Raw genomic sequence first — 22,657 nt, 5'->3', positions numbered from 1 at the left:
TGGTGGATTTTGGTGATGTAAATGTACAAATAAATAGACAAAAATGTACTGAAGTAAAAGCAAAAGTACCACATTAACATTTCTATATGAGTAAAAGTAAGTGAGTAGTTACTTTTAAAGATACTTTAAGTATTAAAAATAAGAGTAATTGAAGAGTGTGGGCTATTATCGCATTCAACAGTCTGTTTCTTCAACAGTGATGCCGCTGCTGCAGTGGGCGGGCTCTAATGTTACCTGCCCCCTCTGATTGGATCGTTGGACCAATTCTCCTCTCATTATTAATAACTTTTGAAGATATTAAAAAACAATGTGAATGCAATTCATTGTTAAAAAAGTATAGTAGTAGAAAGTAACTTTTACTCCACTACATAAAAGTTAAAAGTATGTGAAAATAAACCTTAAGTAAAGAACAGATATACTCACGTACGGTATACTACCTAAATGTACTTTGTTACCTCCCACCACTGTCTACACTGCTTATCTTTTGAGGGTCATTGGTGGCGGAATGGAACCAATCAGGGCTGACATTGGGCGAGAGGCAGGTGCACCCTGGACAGGCCGCCAGCGCATCACAGGGTCAACAAACAGAGACAAACAACAAACATTCACATTCACACCTCGGCCAATTTAGAGTTTCCAGTCAACCTGACCTCCAATCTGCATGTCTGTGGACTGTGGGAGGAAGCTGCAGTGTCCAGAGACAGTACTAACCACTGCACCACCGCGCTGCCCTATTTTTCACAAATAAGTTCTCTGAAACCGACTGGAACCACCCGCAGAGCACGGACAGACACACAAATTCAGCAACTAGCTGGTGAACATGGTGAAGCATTAAGCAACTCCAGAGCCCTCGGGGGGTTATTGGAGATCAAACCCAGCACCATACGTATGAACTAAACAACAGTTTGCTAACATTTCTTGCTATACCCACTAAAAAAGTGAGGATTTGGCTCGCAGCTTCTTCCTGCTGCTCCCAGGTGGCTTCAAAAATCAATAACTGCAGGTTTTAAAAACATCAAAAATGAGTGATCTTCGAATAAACCTAGATTTTCTTTTCGTTTTAAGTCATTTTGATGTGTTTGGTGTTTATAAGCATAAGTAACCCCGGACGATCAAACTTTAATTTAACCCTGAAACTTACCGTGCAATGGGGTCATTCTGTAGAAAAAACGATATTCCAGTGCAGCTGTCTGCTGCAAACAAATATTCACCTCACCTGCACAAATGAACTCCACTAATCAAACAGGCTCTCCAGAGTTCACATAATTAACTCCTGATGGAAATCAGATCAAGAGCCGGTGATGAGACACATTTAAAAACACAAGGCGCTACAACAGTCAGTCAGATGCCTGATAAGACAGACATTTCCCCCGACGGCAGCCGCAGCACCAGTCTATATGTTTTCAAGCGTTACACGACAAGACACCGGGAGGAAGGTTGATTTGTGATGATTTAATCATGTTTTAGCAACAACCGGGGACCAATAATTGGGCGGGGAAAGAGAAACAGTACTCGGCTTGCTAGCATAATGTCCTGCATGTATTTCCCTTGTTACTGTAACAGTGATGGATGAAGAAACAACAGTCCAATTTGGGCAGCCTAGCAACAGCTCGGAAAAAGTTACAATCATGCTGTCAATGGCAGCTCAGCCAGTTTTCTTTCCTCTTTATTCCTCCCTGGGCTCACACTTATAGATTAATTTAGGGATATCAAGGCAATGGACATTTAAAGGTTGCTTCTGTCATCATATGGATGTTGACATGTGATATTAAATTGTTTGTCCATCAAAAGGAAGAAAGAACAAATAAAACAAAGTAGTAAATCAGGAACATTAAAACGTGATGTGCATCATAAACATGGGGTCAGGAGATAGATGTGAGTTCTGTCTTTCTGGGTTTAAAGAAGTTCATATAAAGATGGACGACATGACAGCTCCTTAAAAGTGAAGCCAAAGCGTCTTGATCGCCCCCTGGTGGCTTGTAACAGTAATGGTCATAAACACCTCCTCTGTGTTAGTGGATGGGATTTTTTTGGTAGTTCTTATCACACTGATGTTGGATCAAGTGTTGCAGTTTCTGCTAAGTTTGGTTTTAATTAGTTATCTGATGCAATAAAAAGTGGTATGAAACTAAATGAGTGACAGCTGAGAATAACTTGCGATTGGTTGGTCTCCAGATAACGTTGTTGGTGCAAGTTGGCAGCGTTCACTTCTGAGTTATTTTGGCTTCATTTCTGAATCGCGGGAGGAGGTGGAGACATGTGGGGCGGTGTTGCCTCTCGCCTGCATCAGAAACATGGAGAAATACACCTACTGCTAACAAATTGTCTCATTTACATGTTGTTTATTTTGTAGCTGTCATGTAAATGTTAGCATCTGCTAAGCTCACGTGTGTGTTTGACTTCCACAGCTTGGGGGGGGATCAGTCATCAGTCGTTGGGCTAATGTTTAACAAGCACTGCTCATGTTTTCTGTTGCCACCTGTTCAAGACAGGACTTTGATGAAGCTATGCTGATTAATGTAGGTGGAGTCATAATGGGTAATATAACTTGCAACTTTTAATACTTTCTCGGTGTAAAACAGGTAATTGATTTTTCGTAGCAACTTGCCTAACTCTGCAAATAAGTGACAACATGAGGAAGTTACAGTTAACGTTCAAATCAAATGTTTGCACTCGAAACAAAATACATTATGTTTCCTGTGGCTTCTTCACAATAAAGGTTTTTCAGGCTGGACACAATAATGTTTGTTCTGTTTGTCAGCGTGTTTGTTACTGTTGAGATTCAACTGTTCTAGATTTTATTTACGCATCATTGAGCATAATTGCAAATTGATAATCTTAGTATATTTTTCTTATTGTAACATTCATTTAGATATTGAATATATATAAAATGTATGCCAATAGAGCCCTTTCACCTAAATCTTACACACTGAACCTTCAAAATCTCTGGAACATTGAAAATAAAATTTTACAGTGATGTAGGAGAAAGTCAAAATACTCTAATATTCATACATCATGACTATTGTGAGACTATTGAGTAGATGCAATTTCAAGAATTGTAATTTTGTGAAAAAAACATCAGAAACAATATTATTTATATTTTAATATGCTTCAAAACATATCTATAATAGATCTTTTGGTATATGGGCACCAACACACATACACACACGTTCATACTGTGGGACTACACACACATAACCCCACACTCACGCACCAGTAGGTGGCACTGTTGTGTCACGGCAACAGAGCAGGGGCCTTGCACCTCGCCATTGTTCATTTAATGCCCTTCTCATTTTAGTTTGTAATTTCGACCAGAATTAAAGCGCAGCCGCTCCGCCATTCACTGCTCTATTTTGCACATCAAAGTCAAATGAGTTGAATGCTGGGAAGGTCATGGAAAGGCTCCTCTGTCTCCTATCATCTGTCATCATCTGTGTGCATGCTACGCCACACTCTCAGCCAGGGAATACACATTAAAGGGGGAATCTACCCAAAAAGAGAACGCCATTTATCCTTTTTTTTTTTAAAATTCTGTCCACTTGGAAAGTGTAAACAGGCTGAGTCTCTATGGAGGAACATTTGAAAGCTTCTGTCACTGATTAGCACCTTTTTTTCATTAGTGGATTTATTTTTGCATCAGCAGCGAGTTAGGGTTGTTTATGTGCACAAATCTTGACCTAAGATCCAAGATCTAAGCTGGATGCATTTAAACATTCTTTTTTAGGGTGTATCTCTCATTAACAGCATTTTTCTTCACACAGGTTTTGGCATTGTAATCAGCCGAGGGGACAAAACCCAGTGAAAATCCCGATTACACAAGCATCAGTAATAAAATCCGGTGAATTTGCAGCACACATGTGGCACAGTCATAACATACTGAATGTCTGGTTATAACCTCGTTAAATGTGCAGCGGAGCTGACAAAGAAAATGAGGCACACAGCTAGGTTGACAGAAGGAGGCTGCTGCTGCTTCAAAGACAAACAATAAGAAAACTAATAATGTTCATTATTTATGACTTGCCACAAAAAGCAGAGGCACAAGTAGAGTGAGAACACTTTTTATGTCGAGGCCTCCGTGGCAGAAAAGTCACAGCAAAGTGAAACTCTTTGCCTACGCAGGGCATTTGGTTTTGATTTCTTATTACAGTAACTCGCGCTGACAGTCTAAAGCACGTCACTCACTATCAGCGCTGACCTACAACATGCGCCTGTGCCCACACGCGCAAACACACAAACACGGCTACTGTGTATTATGCCGTCTCGAGTGTCTGCCGTCTTCTTGTTTGAATGTGTTGTTCGCCGCCATGAACCTAAAATCTAAAAGTGTGTCTTGGCTGTTGACAAATGGGATTAGACGTAGCGCGTTTCAACATTGAAACCCGCTGCGTTGGAACGATTGACTGCCTCTGTATCACAGTTGTAATCTATCAATGCAGGTCAGTGGTAAGACAGCAGCTGCGTTTCATTATTATTCCCCTGTCATATCGCATCAGCCCTACAGAATCAAGGCCCTCCCCGGGTTCTCGATACACATGCTGACTGTTTATTTGTTTTACACCTGCAGCTCTGAGATGTGGGGCCGTGTGCAGCTTATCCATCACGTCCAATACATGTCCCCAATAGGTAGGCAGCACCTATTAGGGACATAAATGCACACGCATATACACAGGCACACTCCGAAGGCCTTGTTCATGCACAACATTAACATGCGCCTCGGGTGAACCGGTCACAAGTGGACAGATCTAAGTGCATCACGTCACAGCAGGCACCACAGTGTGTCTCTGCATGGATCAGAGGGACCACTTGTGATAAGATCTCTTTTCCCTGCTTTCTATACGAATAAGCACGTACATCATATCTGTATGCAAAGGAAAAATGCTTCTTTGAAACCTGGAGGCAGCATGCACTTCCCATGCTTAGTCCACTGGAAACAAAATAAGAAATTAAAACAATACAGACTATGGTTTTGTATTTATTTGTCATGACTAAGTCTCCCAAGATGTTTAATGAACGAGAAAATGTCTTTATGGGATTTTCAAAAATGACAGACATCATGGACAGAGCGAATTTAAAGTTCCACTGCAGAATTTAAATGTTTTTGTGTCGAGCACATTGACACCAGCTTCGGTCCTTATCACTAAAAGCTCTTGAATCTTGTTGTCCTTATAAGTCAAAATCTTTTTCAGTGTCTTCTACGTGTATGGCACCTCTTTTTCCTCCTGAGATGTTTTTAGTTTTTCCGTCTTACGTCTGTTTTTGAAACGTCATCAAGGCGCCCACTCGCTCGTGATGAATCCTCCGGATGATCTCCTGCTGTTCTCCTCCTGTTCTCACAGGGGCTCATTTGCAATTCTTCCTAAGATTCAGTAGAGGGCTGGCAGGAAAAACCTCAGAGAAAGTCTGCAGCAACTGACTCGAACATTTGTGTTCTCACATACATGAACTCGTCTCCGGTTAGTTTACGGAGATGAGTTCATGTCTGAAAGAAGCTATACACATTCAAACAACTAAAAGAATTCAGCCATAAGTGGCCTAGACCACATCTGAATGTGTTTTGAATGGTTCTCAGTTCACACCTCCACTTGTACACCTGCACTTAGAGACACTTAATATTACCAGATGTAAACTGCACCATATAAACCACTTCACCACCTACGACCCGTGTGATGGAAACAGTCAGTAAAGATTCACAGGATCACGAAAGACACACTGCAGGTGTCCACATACACATTCCCTCTCTGAGGCGTTGTCACGTGCGCCATCGTGACTGAGTCATTCCTGGTAAATTATTTCGTAGAGTTCACTTCGGAGGATGCGATCAAGTACTAATAGACAGCAGCAGAAACAGCAGCTCATTGGGAGCGTTGAGCACATTTGGAATATGGTGAGAAAATGGCTGGTGTCCAATTAAAAACACACAAAACAGCGGGACACGCTGTGCAGGAAAAGATGAGAGTTTTGACGAAACTAACTTTCCAATTAACACTTAACAAGTATTTGCTTTAATTCAAGAACTGTGTAGTAGATAATTGCAATTTACTTTCGAAAAAACTTGAACTTGTGTTAATGAACCAATTTCTAATGATTAGTCCCCATATATATGAGATTCTTGTATTGGGGATAATGCCACACAATCAATAATTAATTGTTTACTTCCTTTGTATGCACATGCTAGTATATACACTGAACAGGAACAACATTCATACCAGTTTTAATGTTATGGCTGAACGGTGTGTAGTGATTGTATTTCCAAGCTGTTACTTTTTCAGTATGTGCACCATCGCATGATTAATATATGAGTAACACAAGCTTCAGACAACAAAAACAACACATTAATCATCAATTCAGAGCATGTTCACATCAATATTCACATCCATGCCCCATATTATCCATTATAACAACCACAATAGATGCTAGGCAGCTAACTGCTAACCTGATTTTACTTTTTCTCTTGAGTTTGATCAGATAAGATCATAAAAAGCCTTTTCTTAATCAATAATGTTCAGCGATGGTTCCGTCACTTTCTAAGGTTCAAATCACTGTGTCTCAATTCAGAGGCTGCGTCTTACGGAGGCTGCATTTAATGGCCGATTGTGTCACAGTCAAAGACTGTCCCGTTTCAAAGGCTCTTTCAAATGCTATCAACAAATGAGTCCTTCCATCCCTCGGGTTGATCTTTTGCGGACCAACCTATCCCAGGATTCATTGTGCTTGGGCAATGAACCATTTTCTTTAAAGAGGTAAAGGCGCCGGCAAGCCACGAAATGCTTGCTTGCCATCACGCATTGGTACATATGTTTAATAAAAACCAAGGAGGGTTAAAACTTTCGCATAGTGTCCCTCTGCAGCTCTGTTGCTAAGCCACAGTAGTAACGGTGGGACAAGCTGATGACACCAATCAAGGAAATCCTCTGTAGACCAGACCGTCACATTTCAGTTCATCCTAAACTGAAGGAGGCGACCCCTGAATTGGGCCACAGCAATAGATGGTATTGTTCATAAATGCCGCCTCCTCCATGTTAGTGGACAGGACATGAGCCAAACTAAAAAAAATCAAAGTCCACGACAAATAAATTCTTCTCAAGATGGTTCCTGTTATTTTCGGTAGTTCTTCATCACACAGATATTTGCAAAATTCTTCAGTAAGTTTGGTTTTAATTTGACATTTGTTGCTATACAAATGGAATGAACCGTCATGATTAATTGCTGAGACTGGCTCGTGATTGGTTGAGTGCATCGGCAGGACCTTGACACCACAGTTTAATCCCCTCATCGCTAGACTCTGCCTTCATTTCTGGGTAGTGGGAGGAAGATTCGTCCATCTTTACGAGCAGTCTGTGGTTTACATGTCAAAACCAATCTACATTCCAATACATTCATGGCAATAACATACAGATGTGAATGTGTGCCCTGAATTGAAAGATTTCTCTTCTTCCTGTTGTCTTATTCGTGAACTAATGGCGCAGTCTTGAACACAAAGCCCTGGTGGAGGATGGTACATAAAATAAATGGGCAGACAGTCATTAACCAACAGAGCAGTCCCACTAACAGCTCAGTATGAGGCACCACTCTGCTTGAGGGGACACAAATATAGAAACTAATATGTATGTAACAAGTCATGATGAATTATTAGTTATGTGCCATTTCACACCTGATGTGGAGTTAAATATAAGTGAGGTGTTGATGTGTGGACAGATGTCAGTTAATGAGATGTACTGTGCGTTAATCAACCAGTGTGAAACAGTATGTTGTGAAGTTATTTGTCATGATTTAATACACAGTGACTTTATTATCATAATGATTCACATATCATGATTTATTAATCACAACTTACATACATCATAATGATTTATTACTTACTGACCTGATATATATCGCAGTGTATCACATTATGGTTCCTGGTTCAGTTACACTTGGATCCACTTGTATTGTTATTTATATTTTAAGTGTTGATAATAATTCACGTCATATTGCACATTTTCAATCCTCTGAGGGACAAACATAAAATTAAACCTCTCTTGTATTGAGGTGGAGGTATGGCTGGAATAATATTTCTAGGTGGCCCCAGGACCAAAAACGATTGGCATTCTGTTGACCCCATCCTGTTTGTTTTTTCCCCACACACCCAGAAACTAAACAGTATTATAGAGATGTCTTTAGCTGGCTGATAAAATAAGAGATTAATAAACACATTTACAGGCAACAATTTGATAATTGATACGTTTGACACTAACATTAGCTTCTCAAATGTGAATATTTCAGAATGTTTGTTTTATATGACGGAAAACATCTCAACACACTTCAGTTGTTGACGATTCATATGTCATGATGACATTTTCTGACAATTTATACACTGGAAAATCAATCAATTGTGAAATTATAAAAAGAATCATAGTCAGCCTATTGATAATTAACATCATTGTCTGTGTTAATTACTTGACACACAAAATATTCAAGTTTTTATAACACACAACATTATGGCAAATGAACTCAGTATACACAGAAGCAACTGAGGTCTTAAAGTTAGACTGTGTCACAGAGTCTCTCCACAACATGGAGGATGAAGCACCAGTCAGAGATTATACCGTACTTTATTTATGCCAATTTCCAAGAAAAGGCTCCTTGGAGTCTGGGGCCTCTGGGTTTCATGCTTTGTCCGCTTTAAAATTCAACCTAACGTGGAGGCAGAAACTAAATAAAAGGGAAATATTGAAACCTGGATATCACGAGTGGTAACGAAATGGAACAATTTACATTTTCAGGATATGTGCTTATTTGATTTCCTGCTGCGACTGAGAGAAGAAGCTCAGTTCCACTCTCATGTCTGTCTGTTATTTATGAAGCTGCAGCTGGCAGCCAGTTAGCTTAGCTTCGCACTAAGATTTTAAATCGGAAACAGCTATCCTGGCTATTTATAAAAACGTCAGGTTTGTTGTTTTATGGGGAAATCTGCAGGACAACTTCTTGGCCCAACAGCAGCTGGCTAAGAAAACGTCCTGCACATAACAACCTGTGATTCCAAAAACATTCACAGACATTAGTCATTTTTACAAGTGGTATCAATCTGCTCATCTAAATATCATAAATTATATCAAACCCTTTCTTTGAGCGCTTTGGCATTAAAACACTAAGAAGCAAAAATGGGGAATACCATAGGTCCAATCTGAAATTTTGTACTACACCTTAAAACAGTGGCCGACAACTGGCAGCCCTAGATTCCAAACTTGCCGTCCAACAATAACATCTGTCCCACCAGAATATTTTGACAATTTGACAATTTTTATTTTACTATATTGGACTGACACAGACATTCCCGGTAGTCATGGGTGCTGATCTCTGACATCGCAATGACCTTTCGAGAACCATTTCTTCTTTACCATGTTGTCTTCAAAGTAAAATGAAGTAAAATTTCTCTTTTTTGCTTCTATTAACTACACTAAGTAGAATTACAGTGCTTTTATTTTGAAAAAAACAACAACGTGTATATACAAACTATTGTTTAACTATTTGTAAACCCAGACGTGAACAGTAATAGAGCAAATTGGGTTTTATTTAATGAAAAACATTGACACAGGTCACTTTTACAGTTTTAGACAGAAAGCTGCTACCAGATTTACCACAGGCCAAACAAGCTGCCCATTCCAAACAGGCAGGTTTAGAGGGGGCACTGTACTGCTCCCTTTAAACTAAGAGAAGTGAGGTTTGGTTACATCTTTTGCCAACTCTCTGTCCTCTAGTGGCACCTACAACTAAAAGAATCATAAGTCTGATTTCTTTCAGCACTTGCAGTAAACTGTTACCTGACAACATTTGACCCTCAGCATTCTAAATGTAAATGAGTGCTGTGACCCTGTGGTGCATCCACAAAAGCTCAGTATGAAAAAAAATCTGTAGTGTTTTTTGAGATTTAGTGGGAATGTAGAAAAAGTCAGTGTCAAACAGAGAAGCGTCACCTCCAACATCATCGCTTCAGGGCAAAACTTCATCATCTCGCACCTCTCTCGACTCACCTGCACCTCATCTTCATCATTATGGGAAAAAAAACACTCTGAATTGTAGGTTTTCAAAAAAACGTGAGAGCTGCAGCCTTGTGCGTCGCAGCGTTTGAGCCCAGCTCTTTTTGAAGCGAGGCGGTGACATGATGAATAGACAAAGCTGAGCGTGTTCCCGCGGCTTAGAGTGGACTATAATCAAGACGAATGTTTGTTTTTGATTGCCCGCCACTGTCAAACGCTCTGAAATGTAGCCGAGTTTTTAGCGGCGGAGAAACTCGGGAAGAGACTGGGAGAGAGACAATCAGTGGATCATCTATTATGTCCAGTGCTTAATGAAAAGGTTCTGCTGCGGATGAGTAAAGTGTTTGCCAAAGAGGCCCTGTCTGCCTTTAGCTTGATGTCATGATCAGTTTAATACTCAGGCTGCTTGTCCTCCACTATTGATCCGCTGCTTAATGGCTTTCTGTGCACAAACATCATTCAAACTGCACTTCATTGCTGTTGTTTGTCTTCCCTTCGATTCTCTCTTACACCACTTATCCATTAGGATACTAAAGGATACTAAACTGTTGTCTGTCTGTCTATCTATCCATCTGTCTGTCTGTCTGTATATCTATCTATCTATCTATCTATCTATCTATCTATCTATCTATCTATCTATCTATCTATCTATCTATCTATCTATCTATCTTCTTCTATTTTTCATCTTTTCATTTAGGCTTCTACTGTACATCCTCCTTAAGTCTCCTAAAAATCAAAAAAATCAATTAATCTTTTTCTCAAACACATTTCAGGGATAAGTATTTGCTCACATCCACTGGAAAAAATCTTGCAGTCGTGTTTTTGTGCTGCACAAAAAGCATAGGTAGGTAATGAGGTGGGTGTGCAAAGTGGATGTTTAGGCCTGTAATTATGGATGGAGATTTTTTTTTTTATATGGAGCTATAATGCTCATCTGGCAGGAGATCTTTCAGGCTGAAGTATTTTGTAGGTCTGAACACATACTGGCAAAACTCCGTCAGAACCCACTCTCCCACACTCGCAACTGTAAAACTATTTTTGTGTTCTTCTTTCCCCTTTTCCTTTTTTTTTCTTTCTTGGAAAACACCAATAAACGAGTTTCAAAAACAGACTGTGGGCGAACACCACTTACCAGTGTTCACCTCCAGCTGTAAAATACTGTATTTATGAAGTCAGCACGTTTAAATCAGCATTGACTCTTTCCTTATTTAAAGGTGCCCTGTAGATGTTTCCTGTAATCAAACAGAGGTTGTGTTTACATCACTGTTACCCACCAAAACATACTCTGTTTCCTCGAGGTTCAAAACAAGTGTTGAATGTTGAGGCGAGAGTCGTTCCCCAATTTTAAACCAGGCGCTTTGAGCTGCTGTAGCATTACCATAGATACTTTAACAGGGGTTCAGTCAGTGATTGCGCTACAGACTCATTATATAAAGAACATTCTGTGACTTGGGGGCATTGTTAAAAACATATTCTTATTATGAATCAGAAACTGAAACAATACATTGTATCAATTGGTGTTGGGGTACCAATATAGATATGGATGGATGGATGGATGATGAATTGGTGGGTGAATAGGTGGATGGTTTGATGGATGGATGGATGGATACAGACATAAATACATATACATACGCATACACTCACACATGCACTTGTGTATATATATATATATATATATATATATATGCATACATACATGCACAGACAACCTTTTTTCCACATGTATCTATCTTTCTGGCATGTTTTTGTGAATAAGATTTAAAAGTTGGTTCCGTACACATATAAATCCGTTCAGTGTGTGTGTTCCTGGCAGCGTTGGCTCATAAATTGTTTTTTCCGGGTCCTTGGCTGGGACTCGGTGGGACAGCAGAGTGCGGTGACGTCGTGCTGTGTCCTTGTTAAAGTGCTCTCTGCGTTTTATGTGTCCGCCGACACTGTGAACCACGGCCCCGGGATTTATAACACCTCATTAGCGGGCCATCATAAAACCCTCATGTTTATAAATGTTAATGCATATGATTTATATTTAAATGTCATCTATATGTCGCAGTTCAAAGGTGTGTTAATGAAGGGTGGGAATGGTTGGGGGGGGTGCGAGTGACTGACAGGCACACGGAGGTGTCGGATGAGAGGAACACTGTGCGAGAATGAAAAATGAATTTTCCTGTGATGACTTTGATTCCTTCTTCCTATTGTTCTTCACTTTACGCTCGGCAATTTGTCATGTGAGCTGCGTGTCCCCGCGTGGCATATCTGTACGCAATTAATTATGGATACCTCTCCTTTAGCCACTGCCAGGACTGACACTTTCTTTTGTGCCAGTTTGTGGGCGCTGCTGATAATTCCTTGTTATGGTGATTAATAATTCCATGTACAGGACAGTAGGTGTGTGTGTGTGTGTGTGTGTGTGTGTGTGCGTGCCTCCCACTTCAGATCTCACACATACACTGATATCAGTCTGTTGAGAGATTTATAATAAACCAAGGTAGCGACAGAGAGTCCCTCCCTCTGCTCGGCTCCTCAGGAGGTGACACACTTCCATATCAAAGCTGAATTGTAGCTTATTAGTGTGGCTGAGTGAGACCAGTTGTACGGTTCAAACGCTTGTGCTCTCTTTCAATTACACTTTTTTGGAGCTGGTTTCATATTTATATCTGCGAGAAATGTGATCATCAAAGCAAACAAAGTGCCGCACGCTCACCCTCGGGGGCTGCAGGCGAGAGTCGGTGCTCCGCATTTGAGCCAAAACGATCGAATTTCATCAGGGCAGATATAAATGCAATTCTTATCCACTTACACGGGATAAATCGAATGTTCTCGCGTCACTCCACATGAACAAGAACCTGGTTTTCATGATGAGCTCTTTGATAGTTTCCATGACAAAGCGGAGGTGGCTGAAAGTTTTGGATCAGATGGAGGTGATAGCTGGGAAACACGGCGGAACCCTATCTATGGCTAAAACAAGTTGATTTCCTGAAGCAGAGCTGGTAATGTGTTCCAGAGCCCTGGTAATTGATGTCATTTCAGAACTTTCAACAACGATATAGCCTTATGGGTTGCCTGCTTTTTACTTCCTCCAAACCTGGCTTTACCGACAGGAATTGCTTTCCAGATTTTGACTTCGATTCACACAGATCAGATTTATATCCAATGCTCCCCCCTTTTTCTACATCTTCTCACCTTCAAAATCCAATTTTGGGACAACAAAGCAGAGGCTGGGTTGAACTGAGGTGAGATGAGTGAACAGCAACAATCAAAGCAAAGACCTCCGTTAACACTTTCGTCAGCTCAGCCTTAAACATTCTTTTCTCTAAATTTACACTAATAGATGTTTTTATAACTACAACGGTTCAAATGTATGTGGATGTGAAAGGAGTCACACAAGTCACGAAACACGCCTCTGGAAAATGTCTGGAAATTTAGGTCCAGACTTTTTCCAGAGTTTGCCTTTCGCAGCAGGAGAACGTCTGGGTCAGGTCCGGTCACAACATCAGGAAAATATCTGCAAAAACAGTTGTGCCTAGGTAAAGTGCAGGGCGGAGGCATGGCATAAACATTGTATACATATTGGATTTGGCATTAACACTGTCTACCCCTGAAACTCCTGTTTTGTGGAGTTCACCCACCCCTCCATCGGCATAGTGGTGGGAAGATAATGAGTGAATTTTAATTTTTGGGTGAATCACCCTTTAAGATCCAGATATTTCGTCTCAGAATTTGGTGAAAAGGGAATATTAGACAAACAGAATCACAACTACAAATAAATCCAGATGTTCCTCTGTGTCTGCTGTAAGTGTAATCAAACAGATGTTTGCCAATGATAGCAGAAAGTATGTCAGCACTAAAGTCAGCATTTGTATGATGCTAAATACAGATGTGGTTAAAAGTGTTGGTCCCCTTACACCTCAACATGTCATGGACACCTGCATGTGTTTGATTCTCCACGGAATAAAACAAAGAAACCGTGAAAAGAGCTGAGTTCTTGTTAATTTGACAAAGACCTTGTAAAATGGCCTGCACCAAAATTATTGGGAACCTTTACGCGCGGTGATGGATTAATGGATTGTAGTGTGATATTTAAAGCCGACTATTTTCTTCAATTAGTTTTACTGGTGTTTTCCATCTAATGGTCTAATTCAGCCTCTTAAATGGTGCTCCATGTTCAGTGTGGTACGACTTTACAAGAGAAACAAAAGAAAAGAGACGTCTTTCTCTTTCTTTTATATAACGAAGGAAGACAATAATTGCCAAGAGCGATCAAGGTGAAAACTACAGGACCATCTCCAAGCAGTTTGACATTCCTGTGGCCACGGCTGCTGTCAATCACCCACCGCCCAGGCATTTTTTCCCACGTGTAAATAATAATAGTTGTGAAATAACTCTCTAAAAATAACGCTAACAAATCCAAGTTAATCAACTTGGCATCACTGCCTGTATGTGGGTAGAAAAAAGTGAATTATCTTTTCTCCATCACAAACTCTTTGCTCAACATGGTGGTTGTTTGATTATGTCAACAAACTGGACAGGCAGCCAAATCAGCTCAAGTGAGACAGAGAGTTTTTTACCAGGGTTCTGCTCCCAGTTCAACGCCATTCATCCCCAGATGGTCAGCGGAGGCCGGGCACATTTGCATATAAATATCACAAGTCCTTGTTTACTTTCTTCACGGGGACAAACGAAATCGGAGAGACTGCATCAATCACAGCTCAGCTTTGGGAGGTGGAGAAGAGATAGATGAGGAGAGTGAGAGAAAAAGAAAGAGGGGAGGTGATGGAAACACACACACACACACACACACACACACACACACACACACACACACACACGCACGCACATATATTTCTCTTTAATTTAATAATTTGACATTTAATATCGTCATTATTCATTTTCAGATGTTTCATTAACATTTTAGCCCCCTTCTGTGGATCATTAATGCATTATTTAACCTGATTTTTATATATTACTGCTTGATTGCTAGTGCTCGCTGACTTGGTTTTTAAACTTGAATTTGAATTATGATTTAATTTGTCCCTCCAAATGCAATGAAATGCACAAATATATTTTATCTGTGGTGGGTTGGCGAAGGCGTGCTCCTGAACACCCCTCGCATTAACTCCACCCCTCCTCTGTTTCTTTATGGAGATTTTATGGAGGAACATAAAAAGTCTGATTTGGAATTTGCTGAAATGCATGTTGACGAGTCACAATGCTTCTGGGAAAATGTCTTTTTGGAGAGATGAAACAAAATTAAGCCCTTTTTTTTGGTGAGTCACATCTGCTGTGTGTTCGCGGAGGAGAAAATGAAGCTTTCCAAGAAGAGACCGTCGTCCCAATTCACAGAGGAGGTGCACGTGTGTCATGCGGCTGATTGCTGCATCTTGCACTGGGTTCCTTGAATCTGTGCAGATCACAATCAGGAGAAACCTGCTGCCCAGTGTCAGCTCTCTGAGTCAGTCGCAGGTCACAGCACCTCCAGCAGGGTAATGACCTCAAACATCTAAAAGCAGCCAAGAATAGACAGGAGGAAAACAGTGAGGTGGAAGTGTCCTGCAAGGAATCCTGATCTTAATCCAGCTGAACATCTGTGCAATGAGGAGGTGAATCTTCGTTTGGGAGAAGACACCCGTCAAACCTGAGAGAACTGAGTGTCCCACACCACCGGCTGGGAGCTTCAGAATCTCATTAAAGCTTTTCCACTGGTCAAAAACCACATAAATAACCCAAAAACATCTGGCTCTTGTCTGCAATGGGAATGGATGCAGTCAGCTTTCACTCCCAGGTCAGATGACTCTGCAGCAAACACGAGTTGTTGGCTATATTTTTCTTCTTTATCTTGCCAGTCTAGATGCTGGCCCTGCACCTTTCCCTGTACGGTTTTACGTGCAGTGAACTTCTGGGCATTGGTGCATAAATATACATGAACATTTTTGTACCAGTTGTTTTTACGTCTTGAGAACAATGTGCAACAGCGATTTATTTCGTCATATCGTGCAAGATACAGCAAGACAGAGAAAATACAGAAAGGTGAACTCCATGTGATATCTTCGGATATCAATAATCAGATGCATAGACTTCTACTGAATTGATTTAATTGCAGGAACAACATACTGGCCCTGGACTGTAATAACATACCATCACTTCACAGCATTCTACGAGGAATAAAAAAAGTCTCTTTTTCTTTTCTTCTTTTATTCCATTTTCATATTATATTGTATAAAAAAATATGTCTTTTTGTTTTGAAAAATCCGTTTCTAGTAAACACCATGCCACAGATTTAAAGAATTAATGTACAGTAAATTCTAGATAATCCAATCGTCAGAAAAGAATATTCTTCTGGAGGGTCAGATAAAATAAGCTAATCCTTTATTTGCATCACAATGGGGAAATGTGCCATGTTACAGCAGCAGAGGGGACACAAAAAATAGGAAACATCAGTAAAAAGTATACAAAGTATAAATTTAAAGAATTCTGCAGGCAATTATGTCACCACTGAACAAATAGGATAAAAAAGAAACAAGAAACTTAAATTACAAAGAGTGTTGGTCTGGACTGTCCAGTACAATAGCAAGGGAAAAGAAAGAGATTATCCAGTATAGTGGAAACATCATTAAAGTAAACACCATAAGAGTATGTTCATGAGTGTACTGGTTCTGTGTTTTGTAAGAAGTGAAGTTGTGCAAAAGGTTGTTTGGTGAAATGATTAATAAAGACTGTGAAAATGTGCAGACAGGGGATGGGTGTGTACATATCTGCTTTCCTAATGAATGTAGGAAAAATATTCACTCTCGTTTTGGCTCTGTTTTCGGTCTCCGCCAATTCCTCAGGGGAACTCTCCTGTTCTTTAAATGTTTCACTGTGTTTCCCAGCTGCAGGTTGTTATATTTCTCTGTGTGTTGTTCAATGCTGAGCCTGGACTGGACAGTTGTTTTTTTCAAGTTTTGAACTGATGCTGCAGAAAACAAGGTTGCTTGCCGAGTGCAGAACGAAAAAGAAAAAATTGAGAAAGAAATCGAGTTAAATGACAATTTTGTGTGGATTGGACACTGCTGCCAACTCCTTTCACATCCACACGTCACTCGATCCGATGTCAATAAAATAATATTAGCGAGAACAGCTTCGAGTTACTTTCACATTTGGCTCTGACACTCGGCGGTGGCTGCCACTTGGATGAACTTGCCTCTTTCACTCCGAGGTATTTCTTCAAGTGATTTTCTCCTCTCAGTCTGGTGTGGAGATCCAGAAATCCCCCACAGTGACTGTCTGCATCCCTGCACATGCACTGCTATACAGGCTGAGTTCTCCAGCTGCTTATCAAGTTGAGATGGAGACTCACATAAAGCACACTGAGTTTAACCCTTTACCTCGGAGAATAACCACATGTAAGCAATCAGTGGAGTCTGCTGTAAAATATGTATTCTCAGGTGGTTTCTTTTTGATTGCGTGTGTGTGTGTGTGTGTGTGTGTGTGTGTGTGTGTGTGTGTGTGTGGGTGTGTGTGTGTGTGTGTGTGTGTGTGCGCTTTGGCCTCATTTCATCTGATTTTCATTAACAACTAATTAAGGCCAAGTCAACATTTATCTGGTTAAACAGTGAAAACGCAGATGCAGTCCCACAGCGACGTGCTGACCGTGTTCCCTGACCAGAGTACACTATGTGGATGTGCGTTTGCAAATGACACAGCCTGCATTTGTTCCTGTGTGCTGAACCACAGCGGCGTGTTACTGTGTTTCTGTGTTTTTTTTTTACCAGGCTCATTCAGCCTTTTATTTATCCTGCCGACACAGCGGCCCTGCATGTAGAGTATTTCTCTGCCCCATGACCGCCTGCGTGGACGTCTTCATGCAGTTCAGGGACAATGCCGCCCCGCCTGGAAATCCTGTTGTGCAGAGTTGCTCGAGCAGCCAAACAACCAGGACATGAATGTCCTCATGTCAGAACAGACAACCGCCTACCGTCTCCGGAGGGGCCCCTTACATGATCGCCCCCTGGCATGCGTGTGCTCCTTTTGTCACCTGACAGCAGACTGCTACCTTGCTCCTTTTTCTCTCTTTTCAGGAACATCTTGATTCAAACGGGGGAGCACATTGAACTGGAACAGGAATACATGCCTGTTTTAGAAATGGATTATTTTGGAAAAGCTGATTTTTTTGGGGGGAGAATTTGTAAATCATGAATTAAAGATGAGGCTGGTGTTCTGCAATTGCAGTGAAGAGCTGGCGCTGAATGACAAAAGGCCGGATCACTTCAAATTTCTACAGATGCCATTCACGTCAGATTCCACTACATTTTACAAAAGGACAACTTATTTTTGTCCTGTGTTCATATTGTCGAGCACCACAAACCCTTTGAATCCTCCCCGCAGTATAAATACAACAATCTATACCATGACTCGCAAACTTCCCACCAGTTGTCCCTGCTGTTGTCATGGCAACCGTGACCTGGAACACCAATCTGCTCCGAAGAAGGATACAGACCACAAAAAAAAAAGGAACAGCCGACAAACAATTCACCATCAGGCGACTAATTAAGGACGAAATTGGAAAAAACAAGGCCAAAATGAACGGGAATCTGTCATATATACGCACATAACCTTTTCCGCATCCCGGCATCCTCACACGTAGCTCAAAAGCACAACCCGAGAGTCATTTCCAACACATGGCGTCATCACAGGACGCGTGTGTGGGAGAATATATCACGGGTAATTGAGCCGGTGTGATGCCGGGCAGAGTCATCGTCAGGGGAGAGATAGGCGAAGGGCTCTGGAGGAGAACAATCAGAGAGGCTTAACAAGCTCTCACTGCCTTCTCACATCGTGTAATTTAACCAAGTTGGTGGAGCAGGCAGTCGGTGTGAGCCTTCCAGAAAAACACTAAAGCAGGGCGCATCTTCTCACAGGACAACAATTGGAGCTGTGGATTCTGGGGAGGCCACATTTTCAGATTTGTATGTGATTCATCAGGGTTATAGTAATAATAAGGATAATAATATACCGTTCTAATTCCACAAATGTCTGTGTGCATGTGGAACGCATATCCAGCGAACCGTTCATCTTATCGGCTTCACTCTTGGCATATGTGTTGTAAATTGCCCTACAAACACATTATACATATATATATATATATATATATATATATACAGTATGTACCTCCTCTGTCATGCTCCGCCCAGCCCTCCACCCATCATCACATATGCTGTTTGAGCTCATGCAGGAATCAGCCGAAGCGATGTGTTCCAGCGTTTGATGCTCACCGGACGCCTCGATACAAGAAAAGCAGAAGACCTACTCCATGTTGATGTATTGATTGACTTTGGCCTTCTCTGATTGGTTCGGAGGGCGAGGCTCGCTTAGAATCTCACGGAGGGAATATCTCTGCTCTGCTGTGAGCCTGATCAAAGAGTCCGGACCATACACGTGTTTGTCTTATTCAAGTATTTTTCAACTAGCAAATATAGCACTGTATTCAGCTGTGACTGTGAGCATCAACCAAGATGACCGGTATGACCTTATTATACTGAAAAGCTGAAAAATGACAGATCCATATAATATAACAGAATTCTTATCCATGATTTGACATTGTCCTTAGTTTTTATTAGCTCTCGTGACATTTGCTCTACTGATGATTGCATCTTCAAGGGCTTAAAGAATATATATGACTTTTAACTGGATTGTGCTTAAACTGTGAATATTCCTTTCCTCACTTGGAGAAAGAAACTTCCCTCCGATGTGCTCCAGCCGCTCGACACCTATGGGCAACACAGACGAGTGTATCAACATTTCTATCAACTCAGAGCTTGTATGGATTTTGGCAGCTGCAGTCAGGGGGATGCTGTTCAGAGACATTTTAGTGAGTAAAGCTGGATTTTAGAAAAGTGAGGCATCAGTCCCCCTGAGGGAAAACAAGACATTGTCCATGCCAATATATTCTTATTGTTTTCTTTTACATGTGTTCTTTTGTCAGATTACAATTTAAGTGATAGGACAACGTTTACAGTACGGCTGGGTAATAAAACAACATCAATAATTATCTAAATATAATTTTAATCAATAGTAATATAAGAAAAAGATAATAATCTGAGAAAAAAAATACCAACACTATGTGAAATAATGTTTAGCATCATATTCTGTTCAATATCATGTGCTATATTACATCCACATTATTTATTCCTGTTATCTTTGTCATAACTGCTTTCTATTGCCACTTTATTTTAGTGTTACTCAAGTAGCTTGTTTTATTTATGTTGTTATTTCTATAAATTTCACTGATACACTTTATATTTCTGTTTTTTTAAACATATTTTTTATACCTCATACTCTATTGTTTTATTATATTGCACTCTATTGAATATTGTGTGTCACTGTAATCTAAGATCTTATCTCATCTGATAATAATCTATCATTTATCAAGATATTTATCAATATCGACTGATGTGAACATTTATCTAGATATAATTTTTACCTTATTGACCTTATTGTTACTTTCACGCAGCATATTTTCCTTTAGACTCTGTTGATGCAGAGGCAGAGATCCTTCATCCTCACATCACCTGCTGCGCCGCTCTCACCGCCGCTTGTTTTAATAATCGTGAGGTCAAAACAGTCTGATCCTTTGTGCTTTCTACATCCAGCATTAATTAACGTGCTCGAGCCGTGAGCTGAAAAAGCCTCGGAGAAAACCCACAGAGCAAATTAAATCATGTTGACGTGACACCTATAAAAGTGTGCGCACATAGGAATATTTGATTTATTCACCATCGTCAACGGGAAACGCTTGAATGTATTTGAATGTATAATGGCCTAAGTCAGGCATTTTTCAGGGGGGGAGATGTAGTTCTTCAGCCACACCACAGGGGGAAGCACCCACCACGTGAGCGCAGGTGATCGTGTGGCTGCGTGAGAGAACAACCTGCTGATTAAAAACAACAAGCATGGGCTGTGTCATTGCTTTTCCTAAACAGGTCAGTTTGTGTTCCAACATCACAATGTTTCATAATGAGCCTTTTTATATTGTTGTAACAAAGAAGATGTTGCTGCTTCTGTTTGGTGAGAGATGATTATATTCTTAGTCTGCTGACTAACAACCTAAACAATTTAACAAGATGGCGGCCACTTGTCACTGTGACGCTTTTTGACACGTTGACCTTCACTGTGAGTGTCAGGTGAAGCTTTGAGTGTAGTAAAGTTGTGTAAATACTTCAAGAGATCCATGCATTTTTGTTAACGGGCTCTCATGAAATGGATTAAATGGCCAAAAGAGGTTAACTGAGTCCTGTGTGTTGTTATATGTGATGAAAGGGTTTAAATATGGAGTTAAAATCAGAAAAATGGGTTTCCTACGGTGGCCGAGAGAGCTCAGAACACTGCAAATTAAGAAAACACATGCGCATCCCTTTTTCTCAGCTCTTTGTTATTATGCAGATATTGGAAACAGTTGTCAAGGTGTTGTTTTAATGCTCTTAACACGTAAATACAACACATTTTGTTTACAGCCTCAATGTTTTCTGCACATTCCAACTTCAATGGAAATGAACTCACTTAAGTCAGAACAACAACTTCTCAACTCGAGAGATTTGACCTTCTGAGGTGAAGAACTGTGCGATGGACGAAGCATCTCCACTTCCTCCCACTGTCGAAAAATGATGCCAAAATATCCCAGATACCGACGTTGCCATCGCCAGAGTCTGTGCAGCATTCAGGAGAAGCAAGGTCCCGTCTGCAAGTCGTGAGTCTGTCTCATTTGTCCGTTTGTAATCGTTCACCCTGTTTTTATAGCATCGATTAACTAGTTCAAACCAAACTTAGTGGAAAGTTAAAAGCTTGAATATACATCAGTGTGGTAAGAGCTACCTAAACTGACAGAAACCATCATTGACAAAAATGTATTTGATGGGTACTTTGACTTTTTAATTTGGTCCATGTCCCATTCACTGTCATGGAGGAGATTCGACTTATGACCTATACTGCAGCAAGCCACCATGTGCTGATAGAGATCCCATGCCATCTTATTCATCTTTATATATTGTCTGTGGTCAAGATACACATTGACAGATCAAATATTCCCTTTCAACTAAATAGCAGTTTTGTACATTTGTATTCTGTTTTATACCAGTGGGTTCACATATGAATGTTCAATATGTGCCTGGAAATGTGTCGGTGTTAAAGCAGGAAATGGGAACAGAGACTAAGTTTGTGTTTGGAGAAAAGAAAAACAGTTTGTTTAATCCTGTTAAGATAAGATAAACTTTATTGATCCCGCGCCAGAGAAATTCAGTGTGTTCAATAAGGACAGAAAACTACCTGCTGAGTGAACACAACCAGCGTCTCCTGTCTCTGCTTCTCCTCCAATAAACAGGTTTGTGGCCTGTAGCATTTGGGGATGGTTCCAAAGTTTTAACAAGACTTACTTCTTTGTCTCGACCATCCATTCTCTGCACAGATTATGAACATAGACTATCTGTAAAAATGGACGTGTATGCTCTCAAATCACCAGCAGATGGCGTTTTGCAACCAATGGAGTATTGGTTGCAAAACGAATCTGAGAAAACGACTAATGCTAACTTGATTTATATCATCAGTAAACACATTCCTAAGACGTTTATGATAAGTAAATCACTAGTTTAAAATCTTCTTCAATAAAGCATGAT

Source organism: Hippoglossus hippoglossus, chromosome 24, assembly GCF_009819705.1.
Source record: "Hippoglossus hippoglossus isolate fHipHip1 chromosome 24, fHipHip1.pri, whole genome shotgun sequence".
NCBI classification, from domain to species: domain Eukaryota; kingdom Metazoa; phylum Chordata; class Actinopteri; order Pleuronectiformes; family Pleuronectidae; genus Hippoglossus; species Hippoglossus hippoglossus.
The sequence above is the reverse complement of the archived record's forward strand: the minus strand, read 5'-3'. Positions refer to the sequence as shown.